Below are 24096 nucleotides of genomic sequence, written 5' to 3' on the forward strand. Positions count from 1 at the left end.
TTATGTTTGTTGATTGCTTGTAGATCTTCTTCTGTGAAGTGTCTATTCATTTCCTTAGCCCATTTGTCGATTGGATTATTTGCATTCTTGGTGTAGAGTTTTTTGAGTTCTTTATAGATTCTGGAGATTAGTGCTCTATCTGAAGTATGATTGGCAAAGATTTTCTCCCACTCTGTAGGCTCTTTCTTCACATTGCTGATAGTTTCCTTTGCTGAGAGAAAGCTTTTTGGTTTGAATCTATCCCAGTTGTTGATTCTTGCTTTTATTTCTTGTGCTATGGGAGTCCTGTTGAGGAAGTCTGGTCCTAAGCCGACATGTTGAAAGCTCTGGACCTACGTTTTCTTCTGTAAGATGCAAGGTCTCTGGTCTGATTCCGAGATCCTTAATCCATTTTGAGTTGAGTTTCGTGCATGGTGAGAGATATGGGTTTAATTTCATTCTGTTGCATATGGATTTCCAATCTCCCAGCACCATTTGTTGAAGAGGCTATCTTTTCTCCATTGCATATTTTGGCCCCTTTGTCATGTATGAGAAATTGTTATTTTTGGGTTGTGTCCATGTCCTCTATTCTGTACCATTGATCACCTTCTATTTGGTACCATACCATGCCGTTTTGTTACTATTGCTTTGTAGTAGAGTTGAAGATCTGGTATTGCGATACCCCTGCTTCACTCTTTCTGCCAAGGATTGCTTTAGCTATTCTGGGTTTTTTATTCTTCCAGATGAATTTCATAATGCTTGCTCTATTTCTGTAAGATACTCATTGGGATTTTAATTGGAATGCATTGAATCTGTATAGCATTTTGGAGTATGACCATTTTGACAATATTAATTCTTCTATCCAAGAACATGGGAGATCTTTCCATCTTCTAAGGTTTTCTTTAATTCTTCTTTAGTGTCTGTAGTTCTCATTGTAGAGGTCTTTCACCTCTTTTGTGAGATTGATTCCCAAGTATTTTATTTTTTTCAAAGCTATTGTGAATGGGGTAGTTTTCCTAATTTCTCTTTCTGAAGATTCATCACTCATGTATAGAAATGCCTTAGATTTATGTGCATTGATCTTATATCCCGCTACTTTACTGAATTCACTTATGAGTTCTAAAAGTTTTCTGGTGGAATTTCCTGGTTCCTCTAAGTATACAATCATATCATTAGCAAATAGGGATAGTTTGAGTTCTTCTTTTCCTATTCGTATCCCTTTAATTTCTTTGGTCTGTGTAATTGCTCTGGCTAGAGTTTCAAGGACGATATTGAATAGGAGTGGTGAAAGAGGGCATTTTCTGTTACCATCTACCCTTCCCTTTGAACTCCTGGTGTAGTCTTGAATATCCATTAGTTGATGTCATGTTCCTACTACTGCAACTGTTCCTAAATTGGACATTACTTGACAGGACCATCCATTCAGTTTCTCACCAAAAAGTTGATCATTGTGAAGCATAATCAATGTAAATTCAGATATAGATCCATATTTATGAAGTGCTAATAAAAAAATTTCTGAGCAACATCAATGATGCTCTTAGTCTAGAGCAGTCCACATTCTACAGAAGTTCTACAAATAATTAACAGTAGCACTTTGGAGATCTTCTGAATGATCATACATGTGAAGCAGACGTGCATGTGATAAGTAATTTAAACTTTCAAATATATTATTTAAAAATCAGTCCTAGAGCACATGTGTACTCTTGAAAATACACCACACACACACACACACACACACACACACACACACGTACACACACACACTGCAGAGTGTGGTTGGCACAAGGTAGTGGTTTAATCGCATAAATGAATGATGAGTGAATCCTCAGGTACATATGAAAATGTATTCTAAGTGTGCCTGTCCTATAATCATCAAAATCAAACTATAATACTGTAATACAATTGTAGTATGTTATCCTACATAAATCTATAAAATAATAAAAATGAATAGGAAGTTAGAAAAGATCTCAGTCAACTGTAAAAAGTAATCTGTTTCTGGGAATTTGTACAAAACATTGATCAATAAGTGTTCATGAAATGATTTAACGGTGTTGGGGTGTGTCACTGACAGAAAATTTTCAGACTCAATCACTGCCCATGAGATTATAAATAATTAAACAATGTAGCAATTTTGAAGCAATCATGGAATATACAATGCATTTGTTATTTATAATATCACAATGAGTATTCTGATAGATTCCTGACTGCTTTTCTTCCAAGGTAATGGACATTTGGTTGAGCAGCCATATCATACTGTCACTCTGCATTTGTAAAGCATACCACATACCTGCTTAGCTTTTAGCTTGAGAGAAAGAGACTGGAAACAGTGAAAATTTTACTTAGAGTTGCTGTCCCAGCTGCTTTAACAAGGTATTACACAGACAAGAATTTTGTGGCATGTAATAGGATAAAGAGAATGAGAGACATGCAAAATTTAACAAATTCTAGATCTTAAATGATGAGAGGTAAATCTGTTGGCCTTATATCAAGTGTGTTGTTTCAGAAGTTCTTGAAATTATGTGGAGAAAGTAAAGCATGGTTAAAAACTGATTTTCTTTACATTGTTATTTCTGTTACATCACATTACCGGAAAGAAACTAGAAACCTACCAAGTTTTTGAGTGAATTGTATTGACAAGAAAACCTTGAGCATATTCTTGATAGCTCCCTGAATTTTCAAACTTTAAAATACTCCTCAGAGTTCCAAATTTGTCATCAAAATGCAATGCTTGTAGTGTTAGACAATTCAGAAGAAGGGCAAAGACCACAGCACCCACCTCTGATATGGCCACAGAGGATAACAGACAAGAAAGAATCTGCCCTAGAACAAAGCTAGAAGTCACTAAATACAATAAGCAAAAGTGGGTCTCTTGTGAGCTTGCCATGGTCCAATTGAAGAACTGTCTTCAGTGCCATGGCAAAGTTCCTTATGATGCCTTTCCAGGGTTGTGTCACGATTAGGACCACTGATGCTTTTGTGTTTCTCATTTTTCTATTTTCTGTATTAAAGATTGCACAGCATTTATTTGTCTCTGCTCACCATTATGCATTGTGTTTGTGGTGGTATTTGTGGGGAACAGAAAACTTTGTTTTATTTAGTTGGTTATACAATACAAGTGACAACTCTGAACCCAAAGGAGCAGATTGTATCATCCAGAAATAGTGGACTCAGATACATGGCAGTAAATAACTGGGACTTTGGGTTATCTTATTTTTGCGGTGAAGGAGTTAGTGAAGGCTCTAGATGTGGAAGAAAGGATGGAACAGATATTTGGTGAGCAAAAGAGTGTGGCAGAGACTGTTGGTCATTCACTAGAATCCACTTTGTCCTGTGTCCACATTGGTTTGGAACCTTGCCATCTAAGTGGTACTTCTCAGCCTCCCAGTTAAATGTTGCAATGTCAACTAAGTTCAGTATCGAGAAATCATCAAAGTGATAGGCATGTTCTTTCCCACTTGTGGTGGGAAGGGATATCAATATCACTGACAATTAATCACAGTAATCTTAGAAGTCAATTATTTAAAATAACAGAGAGACTGCTTGAAGTAAGGCTGTCCCCATTCCCTACCTCCAGTTAGCCTACAAATTTCTCTGAACTCTTCAACAATGAAGAAATGAACTTCTATTTTGTTTAAGACATTATGTTTCCAGTCTATTTGTTGCAGGACTTTTGCTCTCCCCATCCAATTCAGGATACCCATGACTGTTTTTCAGGTGAAATATTTTTCCTTCATGCACATATTACAAAGGCAACTAAGACAAGTTCTGAAATGTTCTCATAACTACTTGAATGGGAAAACAATGGGAATTTTGTGCTGATATAAATGTCTATTTAACTGTCTTTACTTTTTCTTCATTTATCCCTTTTACTTCCTAACCTTAATGTCTCCTACAACACTCCTGGAGCCTATGAAGTCCTATTTGCCAGCAGCAAGTAGAATAATTAGTTTGCATGGAGATTAATGCCATTAAGAATGGTTGTATAGTTCCAGCAGTTAAAGAAATGCAAATTAATACTACACTGAGATGTCATCCCATTTCCAATCTCACTCCAGTCAGAATGTCAATTATCAAGAATACAAGCAACAATAAATTTTGGTAAGAATGTGGCGGAAAAGGTTCACTCATACATTGCTGGTGGGATTGCAAATTGGTGCAACCACTATGAAAATCAGTATGGAGATTCCTCGGAAAACTTGAAATGGAACCACCATTTGACTCTGCTATCCCACTCCTCAGTTTATACCCAAAGGACTTAAAATCAGCATATTACAGTGACACAGCCACATCAGTGTTATGGCGGCTCAACTCACAATAGTTAAACTATGAAACCAGCCTAGGAGCCCTTCAACTGATGAATGGATACAGAAAATATGGTATATATACACAATGACATATTATTCAGTCATAAAATAGAATGAAATTATGGCATTTGCTGGTAAATGGATGGATCTGGAGGATATCATGCTAAATAAAATAAACCAATTCCAAAAAATAAAAGCTGAATGTTCTCTCTGATATATGATGCTAATTCACAATAAGGTGGGCAAGTAGAGAAGAATAGGAGTACTTTGGATTAGACATAGGGGAATGTGGGGAAGAGAGGGGAAATGGGAATAAGAAAGATAGAATGAATCAGACATTACTTTCCTATATGCATATATGACTACATGACCAATGTAATTCCATATCATGTAAAACCAGAAGAATGGCTAGTTATACTCCATATATGTCAAAATATGTTCTAACGTCATGTATAACTAAAAAGAACAAATAAATAAAGAATGGTTGTAAATTTTAAGAAAATATATGACTATATGTGTCCTCATCAGTAGTACACTGATTCAATAATGATTATTTCATTTAAGTCATTTAAACTATTAAAAACACCAAAAATTTCAATTTTATAATAGCATTGGCCTATTTACGGACAAGAATCAGATTTACGATTGTAGCTATGCTGATGAAACATACTGACTTCCATGTGGTTGTCCTTACAAGTTTATTTATTTGTTTATAGTCCCAACAAACATGCATTGAGCATTTCATTTATGCATTATTCTGATCATTAAGCTATAGCAGTGAGCAAAATAGACAAATGAAGATGGCATTCTATTGGTAGGCACAGAATAAGCCAAACACACAAAAATAGCATTTTAGATAGTAGGTAAAGAGGGTGTATTTTATAGAAAAAATAAATCATGGAACATGAAATGGAATGGTGGGCAGTGGAAAAGATTGTGGTTTTAAAGAGGAAGGTTAAGAAATTTTTACTGTAAAGTTGACATTTGTGTAACATAAATAAAGTGAGGTAACACACCAAGCAGATATCTTCAGAAGAATAATCTAAACTCTTCTGAGCTTTTCTATGGTCACAGCAGGGCTCATATGAGTGGTGAAGAGCAAGGAGATCAGTATAAGAGCGGATGAGTGTGTGCATAAAACAAAGGGCCATGCATCCCATTTCAAATCTCAGTGAAATGGAAACATGCTGTATGGTTTTGAGCAGAAGTCTCAATATGTTTTACTCTTTAACAATATAGTTCTGGTTACTGTTTTAATATTAAACTGTGGTAGAAGAGGAGTAAAGGGTAAAAACTGGTAAAAGCAAGAAGATTGACTTGAAGGCTATTGCAACAATTCAGGTAAATGATAGGGAAGTTTTGAGCCATGACAGGACCAGTGAATAGTAAACATTATTTGTGTTCTGGATGGATTTGCAAGATCAAACCGACAGAAATTGATAAGGTATTGTGTGTTTTGTGAGCAAAAGAAAGGAACAAATAACCTGTTACATTTTGAGGTGACTAAAAGGCAAAAGGCTCATTTTCTTTGTATTAGAACATCATTGTAAGCTTAAGAAAAGTTTTTTTCCAGCAGGGTGCCTCAACTCACATTTCAGAAAGAGCTGTAGAATGAGGAATGCCTTCTTCTTGTTCATATAACATTTCTATTGAAAATAATTGAATATTCCTTTCTGACCACTAGCAGCACCTCTTTCTTAGATTAATAATTATTTGGTCAATCAAAACTCCTGGATTGAATGAGATGAGAATAACACAAGGCTACAGAAACTAATTAAAATTAGAAAAAGGAAACATGGGATATTAAGATTCTATAGCAGTGAGTTATCTTTTGTTAATGATATGTAATATTAATTTATTTTGGGCAAATAATGCACCAAATTGGACTCCAAAATGAGAGAAATTTCTTTATTACAAAACAACGTTTCTTTATTAGAAAAGTAATAAAAATAAGGTTTAGTATCTATAATATAAAACATTCCCTTAATATATTTCTTGTTCTTTATGATTCATTTGCAAAGTTGGTTATGCTAGTAAAGAAAGACATATTATACAATATTAATGGTTTTAAAACATAAAAATATAAGAAGTTTTAAGACTCAAGGGCATGGATTATTGGTATATTAATATCTGTCTTGTATTGTGAAGATCTCCAGTTTGCCTTCTTATGCTTGAAAAGGCACCCAAGGTATATATTAACAGACTGCTAAAGTAATGCTTGAAACATAATTATGTTACATCATAAATGATGATACTTAAATTGACCTCCTGTGATTAATTTATCCTGTTCCACCAGGTTAATAAAACAACTATTGCATATTTTTGAATTTTTATTTAAAAAGTAAGTAGTTTCCCCTTGAAATAGAGGCTTGAAGTGATATCTAAATATTGTTGAACATAAATACATTGAATAAGCACAGAACATGAAGAGAACATAGCATTTTTTTTTCACTTTCATTTCTCCTTACACAGTACATAGTTAATAAGTATTATTGAGTGAAGAGACATATATCAAGGATAAAGTTCATATTTTATGTAATAAGTACTACTATGGTATTAAGATTGGGAAGTTCCCTCATAACCAACAAAACTGTGTGTGTATGTGCAAAGTGGCTCAAATGAGGGTCCACCGTGGTAACCTTGATGTAAGTGCTCTTTCACTCACATCTTTTGACCTGTAGATAAAAGAGAGAGTTGTCATAAGTATTGTAAAATTATTAACCTTTATGTAAAAATAATATTTAAAAAAATGTATAATTTCTAATTTGTGCTAACCAGGGCACATTTCTGTTTACGTCATATACCAAATAAACCGAATGTTAGAAGTAATTTGAGTGAATATAAATGAAACTAAAGGTACTTCAACCTGAGTGAATAAATGTATTCAAAAACATGACATATTCTTTGCTCTGTTATTACCAATTAAAGCAAGTATTTTACATATAAAATACACAACTCCCCTTTTCCATCCTTATGAAAAATAATCCAGCTAATATATGAATCTTCATCTACCTTACTGGTAATGACTAAAATGGTTTAAATACATTTCTTCACTAATATATTTTGAAATAAAATGAGATATAGCCATAGTCAACACGAGATGGAAGACAAAAATCACATTTTTTTATGTTTAAGGTTTAATTTTATATGTATGCAGATAAATGAATACTCAAGGTGTTATGGTTTGGATCTTTAATATCCTCTAAAAGCTCGTGTGTTAAGCAATGCAGGAAAGTTTAGAGGTGAAAGGATTAGGTTATGAGAACTGTAACCTCATTAGTGGATTAGTCCACTGATGGATTAATAAATGAAAGGAATATTATAAATATCTAAACATGCATTTTAAAAAGTGTAACATTTGTGCCTTGAAATATAAGACATACTTTTATATAAAAGTATAACTACCATAAAAGAAAGTGAGTATTTAACACTTTCTTGACTAAATGCACCCAAATAGTGGACAAGTCTTTAAAAGCACTTAATGTGTCCAATTTTAGAGGCAACCTACAATTTATTTCATTGCATATTTTCCTAGTTATAAGACAAAGTAAATGTATTTTTAGGAAAAAAATGCAAAATAAATATACAAAATAAATTTAATTTGACTATGTTATATATATGAATTAAGATATCATGGGTATATAAATTATAATAAATTTGTCTGCAGTACCAAAATGCTATGTATTGCTTAATATTCATTATAAGTTGCAAATCTCTTAACACAAATGACAAACACATTTTATTTATGTATGCAATCACTTCTTATTCCTTGTTTTATTTCCCCTTAATATATTTATAAGCCCACCTTAGACTACAGGCTTTCAGTGATATCTGTGACAATTCTCTTCATTATCTGTATTGAATTGACTCGCATCATGTATGTTTATATCCTTACCACCTTAAACATCCTAAGGACCCAGTCCCCAAATGAAACTGATTGTTCCCATTCCCCTAAAAGGACATTAGGATTAATTTCATCAGAAAATAGCCTTGTGTGGCCAAATCACCACAAAGATGCTACCATTACATTCTAAATAGTGTCCATTTATCCATGAATCAGACTTTATCTCTCACTTGTCTCTGATCTCCCTTTCACTGTGTTATTTGGATTCCAATGCCTGTAATCAGAAAAATATTTCATATACTCTGTCTCTTCAATGTACAATTTATCTTATTGCTTAAACTGCTATCCCTTGAAGGAATTGATTCCCTTTTCTAATGGAGCCTACAACTACTTTCTTTTAATCCTCCTCAATAGATTTACAACTCACAATGAATATTAAGAAGTAGAGATTTTCATTGAGGGGGATACTTAGAATTTGTTTTAGAGTTTTCATACATTTATCATATATTAATTCACACATAGGTAAATATAAAATTGAATTTATTCTTGAAGTCCATCCTCCAGGACATGGAGGTTTGTTCACTAGTATGCTACCAGTGACCAGAATAGATCTTGAAATATACTGGGAAACTAATAAACACTTGTTGAATTAAAATGTAAATTAATTATTATAATTATTCTTTACTCTTTAGTGTTAATCCTTGACCACAAACCATAGCTCTTTATAAGTGCATGCTTTGAGACTATACCATTTATCAGTTCTCCAGTTCATTCCCATCATATTTTGACTAATTTACCCCTTGGCTTACTGTCCTCATTAACTGTAACATAAATATCCAAGCAGAAAATCTAACAGACACACTTACTTCTCAGTTTACTTACTCCCTTATTTTCAATAACTTTCAAATCTTGACTTTAGGTAGTATCATTTCTCTTCTCTCCAACTGGTATACTCTAAAAGCACACTGCAAAAATGTGTCGATTCCAGTAGTATTGGAATTTAATTGTCTCCACCATTTTTCTCCCTTGATAACCATCTCCCTCTTCTTTTTATTGAGTGGTGAGTTTCAAGGTCTACCACAGTGATCTCTTTCCCCCCTACCATTATCAGTTTCCTTGCTTCTCTCTTCCCCTAAATTTATTCCCAGTCAAACCCCAACTCTGGTTAAACCAAATTCTCTGCCTCCATTTGTTCAGCTGAGCAGACTGAGGAAAAATCACAGAATCATGCTAACTTTATGTTTATAACCTCAACTCAGAAACTGAATCTACTGCATCTCCTCTGTCCATTTACTTTCTACTATGAGACAAAGATTTCATGTCTTGCTTTAGATCCTTAAAATGTTCTCTGTTCCTTTTCCCTCTGAGCTGATGGCCTGGATTTTTACTTCACAAAGCAAAGGGAAGGAATTAGAAGAAAACTATTCTATCTTCTACCTCCAAATCCATCAATGACTTACATTTTCTCTTATCCCTTGTTTGGGTTGTTCTATTCTAGACTGGCTTACCTGTGGCTAGGTTATCTGGGATGGACTAGTTTATGTTCCCAGAGCTTTAACTGGGCACCTGAAGTCACTCTTTATGATTTCTCATTCACAAGCAAGCACACCTGACCTTTTCCACAGGATAGCAGAAATAATTCAGCAGCAAGATAGAGCAAAAGCTCAGTGCACAAGAACTTGCCTAAACTGTTCTTGAAAATTCATTAATGACCAAAGTCAGTCACATGACCAAAGTAGAGTTAAAATGAGAGAAGTGCATACAGGAGTGTACATGCACATAAAACATGCAAATAAAATTAAAGACTTCTCTGTGTTAAATATATCAGCATAAAATTCACATCGAAACTTAAATCCTCAGTATGATGGTTTTAGAGGTGGGACTTTGGGAGATAACTAGGTCATGAGGGTGTAGCTCTCATGAAAAGGATTAATGTTCTTATAGGAATTGACAGGGATCTTGATTCCTCTCTCTTTGCTCTTTGTGATCATATATTGAGAAGACAGCCATCTACAAACAATGCAGGGGGCTTTTACTAGACATTGGATCTACTGGCAACTTGATCTTGGATTTCTAGCCCTGAAAACCATGAGAAATAAATACTTGCTGTTTTAGCTACTCCATCTATTTGTGAAAACAAACTAAGTAATTTTGTAAATAATATACCTTCTTTCTAATCCATTATTCCTCTAAGAGTATCTTGCTTGCCAATGTAAACACAGTATTGTGGTTATATGTTAGCCATATGTTATAATACAGAATTGATGATTCTTCAGTTAGTATAGGTACGTGAAGACAACTTTTAATATCATTCTTCAAGTAAAATGGGGTCTGACTTCTTATCTCAATTGTCACACATAGATTACTGGAGAAATTTTTTCAATTTTTGAAGTAATTTTAGGTTCTCTGTTCTTCTGTGCTGAATAAATTCCAGATAACCCTTTTTGTATCTTCTTATTTTGAACTTGTTTAATGCTCACAATAATTTGAAAATGAAACATTGCCCCTGTATCCTGAACCCAGATTTTCCCAATGATTATATCTTACATAACCATACTGTGAAAACTAGGACTTTTTTTTTTTTTTGTGGTGCTGGGGATTGAACCCAGGGCCTTGTGCTTGCAAGGCAAGCACTCTACCAACTGAGTTATCTCCCCAGCCCGAAAACTAGGACTTTGATATTGGTACAATATTATTAAGCACAGACCTTAATTGAATTTCACCAGTTTCAACATTCAGTATTGTGTGTGTACATGCATACATGTGTCTGTGTAGTTCTATGAAATTTTATCAATACGTAGATTAGGATAAACATTGAAAACAGCAGTCAGGTCTATCACCACTAACTCCTTCATGTTTCTCCTTAATCAACACACTGTTTTTCTAATGCTTATCCTTGGCAATCACTGATCTGTTTTCTATTACTAAAATTGTCAATTTACAATTATTACATGGGTAAGAGTCATATGGGATGTACCATTGAAGATTGTCTTTTTCTTTCACTTAGCATAATGCCCCTGAGATGCATTCATATGTTGTATATCAATAGCTCATTGCTTTTTCTTGCTGAATAATAGCCCATTGTATGTGTATACCACAATTTATTTATTCATTCACTCCTTAAAGGACATCTGGTGAGAGTCTAATTTGGAGATATTACAAATAAAGTTGCAGTGAACATTCAGGTACAGGTTTTTGTGGGAACTTGTTTTTATTTCTCTTGGGTATGTATCCAAGAGATATGCTGAGTCATTTGGTAAATGTGTATTTAATGTAACAAAAAACTGCCAACTTTTCCAACATTGATACTGTGCTAGCTCTTTTACATTCCCACTGGTAATACATGAGAAATAGTTTCTCTGGATCCTCATCAGCATTTACTACTGCCAATATACTTTTTTATCTTGTAATTTTAACAGCTATGTAGTGAAGTCTCATCGTGGGTTTTAATTGATATTTCTCTAATACATAATGATGCTTGAACATTCCTTTTTGTATTTTTTTGCCATTTGTATGAGTTCTTTGGTGAAATATTTGTTCAATTTTTTCACACTTTTTCTAATGTATTATTTATTTTATTATAGACAGCTATACAATAAGTCTTAAAATCAGCATGATTCCTTCAGCATGTTTTCCCTTTTTCTTTATTGTTTTGACTATTCTGGTTTCTTTATTTTGGTTCTGTTTTTTTCCCTAATGAAAAAATCACATCAGCCTTGTTTACCTGGTTATCTGTGTACTGCCGTATTCCCTTTCTAGTTAATTTTTGCTTCTTTTGCTTTCGTTTCCTCACTGATGTCTTATTAATCCCTCGTTTGTTCATGCTGCCTCTCAGAATCAATTTCCCTTTAGATTCAGTCCAGCAGTCCATCTATAATTTTTCCCAAAAAAATTCAAGTTGAAGACTCCCCTTTCTAGGAAACCTTTCCTGTCTAACCTCAATCTCTGAAGCCTACACGTTTCTCTCCTATTTATTTTTTTCCTCACTAGGTTCAATTGTGAGTTTTTAAGACCTTATCATACACACACACACACACACACACACACACACACAAATTCATACATATACAAATGTACTCCTTCCATATATCATTAAATTTTTTTCAAATTAAAATAAGCAATAAAGAATGTGTAAGAGGAGAGCCCCGGCACCCCCACCTGAATCGGACCCTGGAGGCCGGGCTCCAGGCCCGGCTCTTAGGCAGCTCGCCGGGCAGGGACCGGCCGCGGGCTCCGGGAGGACGGGCGGCGGCGTCCTGGCTGGGCAGAGCCGCCCTCGCCCTTGCTCCCGCGCTGCGCGAGCTTTCTCCAACAGTTGCTGCGGGAGTCGCGTCCTGTCCATCTGTCCCCTCCAGTCGCCGCCCGCTGCTGCCGCGCTATGACCACCCAGCAGATAGTCCTCCAGGGACCGGGACCAGGGGGCTTTCGCCTTGTGGGCGGCAAGGACTTTCAGCAGCCTCTCGCCATTTCCAGGGTCACTCCTGGAAGCACGGCTGCTATAGCTAATTTATGCATTGGAGATGTGATTACAGCACTTGATGGGGAAAATACCAGCAATATGACGCACTTGGAGGCTCAGAACACAATCAAGGGCTGCACAGGCAAGATGATTCTCACCGTAGCCTGATCGGAACATAGAGTCTGGTCTCCTCTAGTGACTGAGGAAGGGAAGCGCATCCATGCATCTAGCCTGGAACCCCAAGAGATCCTGCACATAGGAAGTGCCCACAACCGAAGTGCTGTGCCCTTTACTGCCTCACTTGCCACCAGTACTGCCCCCAGGGTCATCAAAAATCAGTGCAACAACCCAGCTGGCCTCTACTCTTCGGAAAACGTCTCCAACTTCAACAATGCTGTGGAGTCCAAGACCGCAGCCAGCGGGGAGGAGACGAATGGCAGACTCTTAGACCATCCTCAGCCTTCAGGCGGCCTTGTCATCAACAAAGAATCTGAAGTTTACAAGATGCTTCAGGAGAAACAGGAGTTAAATGAGCCCCCGAAGCAGTCCACATCGTTCCTGGTTTTGCAGGAAATCCTAGAGTCAGAGGAAAAAGGGGATTCCAACAAACCCTCAGGATTCAGAAGTGTTGAAGCTCTGGTCACCAAAGTGGCTGCATCAATTGGAAATGCTCAGAAGTTGCCCATGTGTGGCAAATGTGGCACCGACATTGTCGGAGTGTTTGTGAAGCTGTGGGACCGTCATCACCACCGAGAATGTTACGTGTGTACCGACTGCGGCACGAACCTGAAGCAGAAGGGCCGTTCCTTTGTAGAGGATCAAATCTATCGTGAAAAGCATGCCCGGGAGCGGGTCACACCACCCAAGGGTTACAACGTGGTCACCGTGTTCCCCAAGTGTCGCAGCAGATGTGTGCCGGCGGCCGCCCTCCAGCCAGCTTCAGTGTACCTTGCCCTCTGAGCGTTCTGGCCCCTCTTCTGCTGAGAGTTCTGTGCTTACTTGACCTTGGTTTTACCCCTGCTGCTTCAGCGCTGAGTACCCCCCCCCACACACACCTCCCACACACACCCTTGGTTAACAGACTCAGCCTGGCTGTGTGATGCCTGCTCTTACCCGAGTGGGAGATGGTTTGGTCATTGTCCCTCAGCCAGTACCACTGTGCATCTTCCTCACCTGGCCTCTTTTCTGCTGCAGACAGACATCAGTCAAGTTTGAACCAAACCAAATTTAACATGTCTGACATTGACTTTGTTTTTACTCAATAAATTTATAGACTGTAAAAAAATGTGTAAGAAAGCCCACCAAATTTTTATATTTTTCCTTGAAGACTCAACTGTTATTAATCTATTTTATTGCTAATATTAAACTATTTAAAAAATTCTTTGACTCTTTAATTCTCCTCCTTTTATCTTTGCCCCTTTCCCCCCCTCAATTTGTTGCAGCCGCTTTGCTGGTGCCTAAGGCTCATGTGTCCTCTTTCTATTGAGTTTTATGAAATTTTGTTCTATGTCATAAAGCATTCATGTTTCTGCTCTAGTTCTCTTTATCTTTACTGTGTCTGTGCCACATCACAATCACTAGTTTCTCTCCCTTGCAAATAATTAATGGAGCCTCTAAGTTAACTAATGTCATATTATCCCATCCTCTGGCTCACATTTGCCCTTAGACTTTATTCTTAAATCTTTATCTCTTTTCAAAATAATTGACTATTTTATACAATCTCTCACATATACTTCTGTTACAGTTGTTTCAAAATTGCATTATAGTTAAATTACTCCTCTGCAACTCCTCTCCTCTTAGAAAGATACATAACCTTCAGGACATAATCCTAAATAAACGATCCCATATAACTTCTTTTCTTCCCCTATCTCCTGCAATAGGGTCTTCCGATATTTGTACTGAGTGAACTAAATCAGAGTATTTTTGAAAACTTTCTCTCTTCAGATACTTTATTAATTTATTGTTTAAACAAACAGCAATAAAAGTGTTCATATTGGATGAAAACAGTGTCTACAATTATGTATCTTTTCTAGGGCAAGGGTACCATTCAACCACAACAGTCCACTTTAATGTGCAATTTTTACCCATCGAACACTGAAAATTGCTAATGAATTAAAAACACTTTGCCAAAATAATCACAACTTTTTACTTTCAAATATGCATTTGTTTGTACTGTGAGGTCTTTGGTACTCAACCTTGCTCATCAAAGTAAATAAGTTTTGACTAGAGGATTGAAAGAATATTTTCACTGAATATTTAACTTCAAATATTATTTATCATGCCCACGTGTGCCCTTTATTTTGATTGTATAATCAAACATATGAAAGAAGATTTGAGTCTGACAAAATTAAATCCACTCAAAAACTATGTACAGAGATGTCTGTGACCTTATGTACAGGTGACAAAATGCAAAGCAACAGATTGGAGTTATTTTCTAAAACTAACATTAATTAAAATGACTTCTTTCTGCTCCAGCAGCAAATATTTGCTGTATAACTATACTTCACAGAATACAAACCTTACATGTATGAGCAAAATGTAGCCTTTATTCAGATGACATTAAAATACATAATGCTTGTTTAGAAGTGATTGAAATCTCCTTACTGCATATATCTATGGTTAGGTGACACAAAATGGCATATATTTCTTATTCATGAGTTCTATTTCCTGAGAGGAGGATTCACCTGAAGCCTAAGCTGTTATGAACTGTTAATATACTGTAACTTGGAATTAGATAACCTGGTCACATTACATAAAGTGAAAAAGTTTCATGCAATGGCCAACTCTTCTCATTTGGATTCTAGTTTCTGTGGCCTGCACGAAGCTTTGCAAATGCATTATTATTTCCCTATATTCTTCTAAGGGGCAAGAAAAATGAGATTTTGAAAAAAAATCAAATTGCCAAATGACCTCTTTTCTCTCCACAGAGGCAGGATTCCTGCTCTAACGTGTCTGTGCTATTGGTGAGGTGCATGCACAGGCACAGTCATCTTGTGATTAAGCCTTTCTTCTTCATCTCTGGTCTATTCCATTCAGTAGCATTGGAAATAGTCACATATCCCTTAAACAATGGCACCCCCACAAGAAATGTCTACAGGGCATTTCACTAATATTAGTAGTTTCCTAATTACCTTTGTACTTATCAAGATACTTTAAAGGCACATCAAATTTTTTTTTTTTTTTTTTTTGTGGTGCTAGGGATTGAACTCATGGCCTTGTGTATGCGAGACAAGCATTCTACCAACTGAGCTATGTCCCCAGCCCCACATCAATGCTTATAGCAGCAAATTCACCACAGTCAAGTCATGGAACCAACCCAGATGCCCATCAACAGATATATATATATACATATATATGTATATATTATATGTATATATTTTATATATATATATATATCTCACATTATACACACACACACACACACAAAATAGAATTTCATTCAGTCATAAAAAAGAATGAAATTACGGTATTTGTCAGTAAGTGGATGGAACTGGAGAACATTATGCTGAATGAAATAAGATCTTCAGAAAATCAAGGCTCAAATGCTTTCTCTCATATGTGAAGTTAGAGCAAAGTAAGGTAAAAGGGGGGGATCAGATATCCCCAAAATAGAAGGAAGATCAGTGGAATAGATGAAAGGGATTGTGAGGGAGGGAGGGCTGAAAAATGAGAAAGGGGAGGAAATGCGGAATGAGTTTGACAAAATTATGCTACATATATTTATAAATACAGCACAGTGAATTCCATAATTATGTATATCTATAAAGCACCAATTTAAGAAAATAAATAATAGATAAAAGATCAGTAAATTAGTGGAAGAGGAATAGGGGGAGAAAGAGGGAAGGAAAAGAGGCACTGGGGACTGAAAGGGAGAAAATTAGATTCTATGCTCATATGTCAAAATGAATCCACTACTGGGTATAACTTAATGCATTAATAAAAGCCTTTAAAAATAATGTTCAATCTGGGCACAGTGGCCCACTTCTATAATCCCAGTGACTCACGTGACTAAAGCAGGAGGATCACAAGTTCTAGACAGCCTCAGCAATTCAGAAAGACCCTGTCTCAAAAATAAAAAGGACTGGAGGTATAGCTAAATGGTAGAGCACCCTCAGTTCAATCCCAGTAACATAAATAAATAAATAAAATTTAAGAGAGCACTGCTTTAGGAATGAGTTGTTCATTTCCCCTTTGACATAGTTTTCATTTTTAAAAATTTGTTCTAATTAGTTATACGTGACAGTAGAATACATTTTGATGTATCATACATAAGTGAATTATAACTTGTCACTCTTTTGGTTGTATGTGATATAGAGTTACACAGGTCATGTAATCATATATGCAGATAGGTTAATAATGTCTGACTCATTCTACCAACCTTCCTATCCCTATACTCCCTCACCTCCCTTCACTCCCCTCTAATCCAAAGTACCTCTATTCTTCCCTAAACCCCCTTATTGTGAATTAGCATCTGCATATCAGATAAAACATTTGACTTTTGGTGCTTTGGTATTAGCTTATTTTGCTTAGCATGATTTTCTTCAGCTCCATCCATTTACCAGCAAATGCCATAATTTCATTTTTTATGGCTGAGTAATATTGCATTGTGTATACATTATACACACCACATTTACTTTATCTCTTCATCTGTTGAAGGACATCTAGGTTGGTACCCTAGTTTAGCTATTGTGAATTGAGCTGCTATAACCATTGGTGTGGTTGTGTCACTCTAGTATAATGATTTTAAGTCCTTTGAGTATAAACTAAGGAATTGAATAGCTGGGTCAAATGGTGATTCCATTCCAAGTTTTCTGAGGCATCTCCATACTGCTTTCCAGAGTGGTTGCACCAATTTGCAGTCCCACCTGCAATGTATGAGTGTATCTTTTTCTGCACATCCTCTACAACATTTTTTTGTCACTTATTTTCTTGATAGTTGCCATTCTTACTGGAGTGAGCTGAAATCTCAGTGTTGTTTTAGTTTGCCTTTATCTATTGCTAACGATGTTGGACATTTTTCATATATTTGTTTCTTTATAATGCATTTGGTATTAGTTGATTAATATTTATCCTTTCAAATACTTTTACTTTGATCCAAGATTTTAAAAATACGATCCTGATATTAAAACTTGCATGATACCATCAGTCAAATTCTCCTATTAGAAATTAAGATTTTATAATTTGAGGATGACTTTTAAAATGAATAGATAAGAAAATTGAGGATAATTTTAGAGTGTATAAAATGTACTTTCCCTTATATTTACAAAAGCATGTAGATTTAAAATTTGGCTATGATGATGGCATAAACTTGACCTTCAAATAGAAATATAAATTATAAATTTAAAAATTAATCCAAATATTGTAGAAGTTATAGAGTGGACATGAATTCAGAGTCACCATAGTATCAAGTCTCTTCAAGGAAGAGAAACATTCAAGGTAGAAACATGGCAAAGGCTGCCATGATTTCTCCATTTCTTCTTTCACATAGCTATACTGAACAAAAAAAAAAAAACAAAAGAAATAAAGAAAATATGAATAAAAGGCAGTAGAATGCCTGAACCAGTCTTAATTTCCACTTTTAATTTGATTTATCTATATTATTTTTTCCAGAAGAAATTTAAATGAGTTTACGAGGATAAATAAAATATGACAAGAGTATAAATTGGAAAAAAAAAGATGGAATAAACATTAAAAAGATGGAGCCAGGGTACGAGCCTCCAGGTGGCTGCTCAGAGGAGGGGTCGCATAGCCAGGCGATTAGGTGCAAAGCACGGTCCGGTCCGGGGACCTAGGCGCCTTTTCTTGAAAGAGCTACACAGAGACAAGCTGAGGGGCAAAGCGAAGGTTCCAGGACTGCAGGCAGATTCTCTGAAGAGAGGCAGCCTAAGGAGACTCGTCTGCGAAGGGTGAGGCTCCCAGGCCCAGGAGGTAGGTCCGGGCCCCTGGGAACGTTGCCTGGGAAGGCTGCCCTGCCCAGGCAGCAAGATACCCTTCTCCCTGCTGGAGCAGTGAACACGGACAGCGGGGAACTTTGAAGAGGAGGCCGCGCAGCACAACGCTTCGTTTCAGAGCAACCTGCCGGGGCTCTGGCGTCTGCCAGAGGAAGAGCTGGGCAGCGAGCTGTTTGGTCTCAGCAACCTCCTGAACAATGGGGTGGGGGCGGGGGAGTGCTGTCCTGAAGAGGTGGAGGTGCGCAGTGAGTTGCTTGGTCTCCAAGCGCCCACACAGAACACCGGGTGACTGCCTGGAGGAAGAGGCGAGCGGCGGGTCACTGGGGCTCGGAGCATATGTACGAGGCTCCAGGTGGCTGCTCAGAGGAGGGGTTGCATAGCCAGGTGATTAGGTGCAAAGTACGGTCCGGGGACCTAGGCACCTTTTGTTGAAAGAGCTACACAGAGACAAGCTGAGGGGCGGAGCGAAGGTTCCAGGACTGCAGGCAGCTTCTCTGAGGAGGGGCAACTTAAGGAGACTCGTCTGGGAAGGGCAGGGCTCCCAGGCCCAGGAGGTAGGTCCGGGCCCCTGGGAACGTTGCCTGGGAAGGCTGCCTGCCCAGGCGGTAGTTGTGGACTGAGGGGAACCTCTAGGAGGGAATCTGACAGCGAGACCTCCCAACCGGGTGAGTCTTCCCCGCCAGGTGAGGCTTTCCCACAAGGACGGTAAAACCAGAGACACAGGCACAAACAGGCCTTGCCTCAGCCTGCAGCCTAGTTCCCCTTTGGATGACCATTGGTCAACAAGTAGAGGCACCTCTGCCCACTATCAGGGAATATATCCCACCTGAAGACCACCACCCCTAGAGAGGCAGCTTCCTTGGGGAGCACCACAGTATCAACTTCCTCTAAGACTTCAGGCTACTGAAGGATAAGAGGGGATACACTAGCAATCTTCGGGGACATTATAAGTCAATAGAGGAAATCTGCAACATCTCAGCAGTCCACTGATACCTGAACGACATGAGAAAACAAGGGAAGAAAATGCCTCAAACAAATCTGGATGTTACATCAATAAAATCCAATGACAGCATGGCAGAAGAAATGACAGAAAGGGAGTTCAGAATGTACATAATTAACATGATAAGGGAAGCAAACGATGAGATGAAAGAGCAAATGCAGGCATTGAACTATTGCACCAATTGACAGTTAATAGAGCAAATACAGGAAGCAAAAGACCATTTCAATAAAGAGTTAGAGATATTGAAAAAAAACCAAACAGAAATCCTTGAAATGAAGGAAACAATAAACCAAATTAAGAACTCCATAGAAAGCACAACCAATAGGATAGAACACCTGGAAGACAGAACTTCAGATATTGAAGACAAAATATTTAACCTTGAAAACAAAGTTGAAGAAACAGAGAGGATGGTAAGAAATCATGAACAGAATCTCCAAGAACTATGGGATATCATGAAAAGGCCAAATTTGAGAATTATTGGGATTGAGGGAGGCTTAGAGAAACAAACCAAAGGAATGAACAATCTATTCAATGAAATAATTTCAGAAAATTTCCCAAATCTGAAAAATGAAATGGAAAATCAAGTCCAAGAGGCTTATAGGACTCCAAATACACAAAATTACAACAGACCCACACCAAGGCACATTATAATGAAAATACCTAACATACAAAATAAAGACAGAATCTTAAAGGCTGTGAGAGAAAAGAACCAAATTACATTCAGGGGGAAACCAATACGGATATCAGCAGATTTTTCAATCCAGACCTTAAAAGCTAGAAGGGCCTGGAATAACATTTTTCAAGCCCTAAAAGGAAATGGATGCCAGCCAAGAATCTTATACCCAGCAAAACTTACCTTCAGATTTGACGATGAGATAAAATCCTTCCATGATAAACAAAAGCTAAAAGAATATACAAAAAGAAAGCCAGCATTACAGAACACTATCAGCAAAATATTCCATGAGGAAGAGATGAAAAACAAAGAAGAAAATCAGCAAAGGGAGGAGCTATTCTAAAGGAACTCTCAAATAAAGAGGAACCAAGTTGTGTCAAAAATAAACAAATGAATGAATAAAATGAGTCAAATGACCAGGAATACAAATCATATCTCAATAATAACCCTGAATGTTAATGGCCTGAATTCATCAATCAAAAGACATAGACTGGCAGATTGGATAAAAAAGAAAGATCCAACAATATGTTGCCTGCAAGAGACTCATCTCATAGAACGAGATACCCATAGACTAAAGGTGAAAGGATGGGATAAAACATTCCATGCACATGGACCCAGCAAAAAAGCTGGGGTATCCATTCTCATTTCAGATAATGTGGACTTCAAGCCAAAGTTAGTCAGAAGGGATAAAGAAGGACATTTCATACTGCTTAAGGGAACCATAAATCAGCAAGATATAACAATCATAAATATCTATGCCCCAAACAGTAGCTCATCCATGTATGTCAAACAAATCCTTCTCAATTTCAGAAACCAAATAGAGCATAATACAATAATACTAGGTGATTTTAACACGCCTCTCTCACCACTGGACAGATCTTCCAAACAAAAATTGAACAAAGAAACCATAGATCTCAATAACACAATCAATAATTTAGACTTAACAGACATTTATAGAATATACCATCCAACCAAGAGCGAATACCCTTTCTTCTCAGCAGCACATGGATCCTTCTCTAAAATAGACCATATATTATGCCACAAAGCTAATGTTAACAAATACAAGAAGATAGAGACACTTCCTTGTATTTTATCAGATCATAATGGATTGAAATTAGAAATAAATGAAAGAGTAAAAAACAGAAACTACTCCAACACCTGGAGATTAAACAATATGCTATTATATGATGAATGGATAACAGAAGATATTAGGAAGGAAATTAAAAAATTCTTAGAGGTAAACGAGAACAAAGAAACATCATATCAAAATCTCTGGGACACTATGAAAGCAGTACTTAGAGGAAAATTTATTTCATGGAGCGCATTCAATAAAAGAAGTAAAACTCAACAAAGAAACGACCTAACACTACAGCTCAAAGCCCTAGAAAAAGAAGAACAGACCAACACCAAAAGTAGTAGAAGACAGGAAATAGTTAAACTCAGAGCTGAAATCAACGAAATTGAAACAAAAGAAACAATACAAAAAATTGACAAAATAAATAGTTGGTTCTTCGAAAAAATAAACAAAACCGATAAACCTTTAGCCACACTAACAAAGAGAAGACGAGAGAAAACCCAAATCACCAAAATTCGAAATGAACAAGGAAATATCACAACAGACACGACTGAAATACAAAACATAATTAGAAGCTATTTTGAAAATCTATACTCCAACAAAATAGAAAATTTCGAAGATATCAACAAGTTTCTAGAGATGTATGAATTGCCTAAACTGAACAAGGAGGACATACACAATTTAAATAGACCAATTTCAAGTAATGAAATAGAAGAAGTCATCAAAAGCCTACCAAAAAAGAAAAGTCCAGGACCTGATGGGTTCTCAACCAAGTTCTACAAAACCTTTAAAGAAGAGCTCATTCCAATACTCCTCAAAGTATTCCATGAAATAGAAGAGGAGGGAACTCTCCCAAACTCATTCTATGAAGCCAATATCACCCTGATACCTAAACTAGACAGAGACACATCAAGGAAAGAAAATTTCAGACCAATATCCTTAATGAACATCGACGCAAAAATTCTCAACAAAATTTTAGCAAATCGCATACAAAAACATATTAAAAAGATAGTGCACCATGATCAGGTGGGTTTCATCCCAGGGATGCATGGTTGGTTCAACATCAGGAAATCAATAAATGTAATTCACCATATCAACAGACTTAAAGTCAAGAATCACATGATTATTTCAATAGATGCAGAAAGAAGCATTTGATAAAATACAGCATCCCTTCATGCTCAAAGCACTAGAAAAAATAGGGATAGTGGGAACATTCCTTAACATTGTAAAGGCCATCTACGCTAAGCCCATGGCTAATATCATTCTAAATGGTGAAAAACTGAAAGCATTCCCTCTAAAAACTGGAACAAGGCAGGGATGCCCTCTTTCACCACTCCTATTCAATATCGTCCTTGAAACTCTAGCCAGAGCAATTAGACAGACCAAAGAAATTAAAGGGATACGAATAGGAAAAGAAGAACTCAAACTATCCCTATTTGCTGATGATATGATTATATACTTAGAGGAACCAGGAAATTCCACAAGAAAACTCTTAGAACTCATAAGTGAATTTAGTAAAGTAGCGGGATATAAGATCAATGCTCATAAATCTAATGCATTTTTATACATAAGTGATGAATCTTCAGAAAGAGAAGTTAGGAAAACTACCCCATTCACAATAGCCTCGAAAAAAATAAAATACTTGGGAATCAATCTCACAAAAGAGGTGAAAGACCTCTACAATGAGAACTACAGATCACTAAAGAAAGAAATTAAAGAAAACCTTAGAAGATGGAAAGATCTCCCATGTTCTTGGATAGGAAGAATTAATATTGTCAAAATGGCCATACTACCTAAAGTGCTATACAGATTCAATGCAATTCCAATTAAAATCCCAACGACATACCTTACAGAAATAGAGAAAGCAATCATGAAATTCATCTGGAAGAATAAGAAACCCAGAATAGCTAAAGCAATCCTTTGCAGGAAAAATGAAGCAGGGGGTATTGCAATACCAGAACTTCAACTATACTACAAAGCAATAGTAACAAAAACGGCATGGTATTGGTACCAAAATAGACAGGTAGATCAATGGTACAGAATAGAGGACACGGACACAAACCCAAATAAATACTATTTTCTCATACTAGACAAAGGGACCAAAAATATGCAATGGAGAAAAGATAGCCTCTTCAACAAATGGTGCTGGGAAAATTGGAAATCCATGTGCAACAGAATGAAACTAAACCCATATCTCTCACCATGCACGAAACTCAACTTAAAATGGATTAAGGACCTCGGAATCAGACCAGAGACCCTGCATCTTATAGAAGAAAAAGTAGGTCCAGATCTTCAACATGTCGGCTTAGGACCAGACTTCCTCAACAGGACTCCCATAGCACAAGAAATAAAAGCAAGAAACAACAACTGGGACAGATTCAAACTAAAAAGCTTTCTCTCAGGAAAGGAAACTATCAGCAATGGGAAGAAAGAGCCTACAGAGTGGGAGAAAATTTTTGCCAATCTTACTTCAGATAGAGCACTAATCTCCAGAATCTATAAAGAACTCAAAAAACTCAACACCAAGACTACAAATAACCCAATCGACAAATGGGCTAAGGAAATGAACAGACACTTCACAGAAGAAGACCTACAAGCAATCAACAAACATATGGAAAAATGTTCAACATCTCTAGTAATAAGAGAAATGCAAATCAAAACCACCCTAAGATTCCATCTCACCCCAATTAGAATGGCGATTATCAAGAATACAAGCAACAAAAGGTATTGGCGAGGATGTGGGGAGAAAGGTACACTCATACATTGCTGGTGGGGTTGCAAATTAGTGCAGCCACTCTGGAAAGTAGTGTG

The 24096-nt window shown here is 36.8% G+C and overlaps 1 pseudogene; it reads left to right on the forward strand.

Annotated features, from left to right (window-relative positions):
* The first annotated feature begins 12505 nt into the window (after window positions 1-12505).
* On the forward strand, window positions 12506-13546 carry LOC124962884 (PDZ and LIM domain protein 1-like; annotated as a pseudogene).
* The last annotated feature ends 10550 nt before the right edge of the window (window positions 13547-24096 follow it).

This window comes from Sciurus carolinensis, chromosome 13 (genome assembly GCF_902686445.1).
Source record: "Sciurus carolinensis chromosome 13, mSciCar1.2, whole genome shotgun sequence".
In the NCBI taxonomy this organism is placed as follows: domain Eukaryota; kingdom Metazoa; phylum Chordata; class Mammalia; order Rodentia; family Sciuridae; genus Sciurus; species Sciurus carolinensis.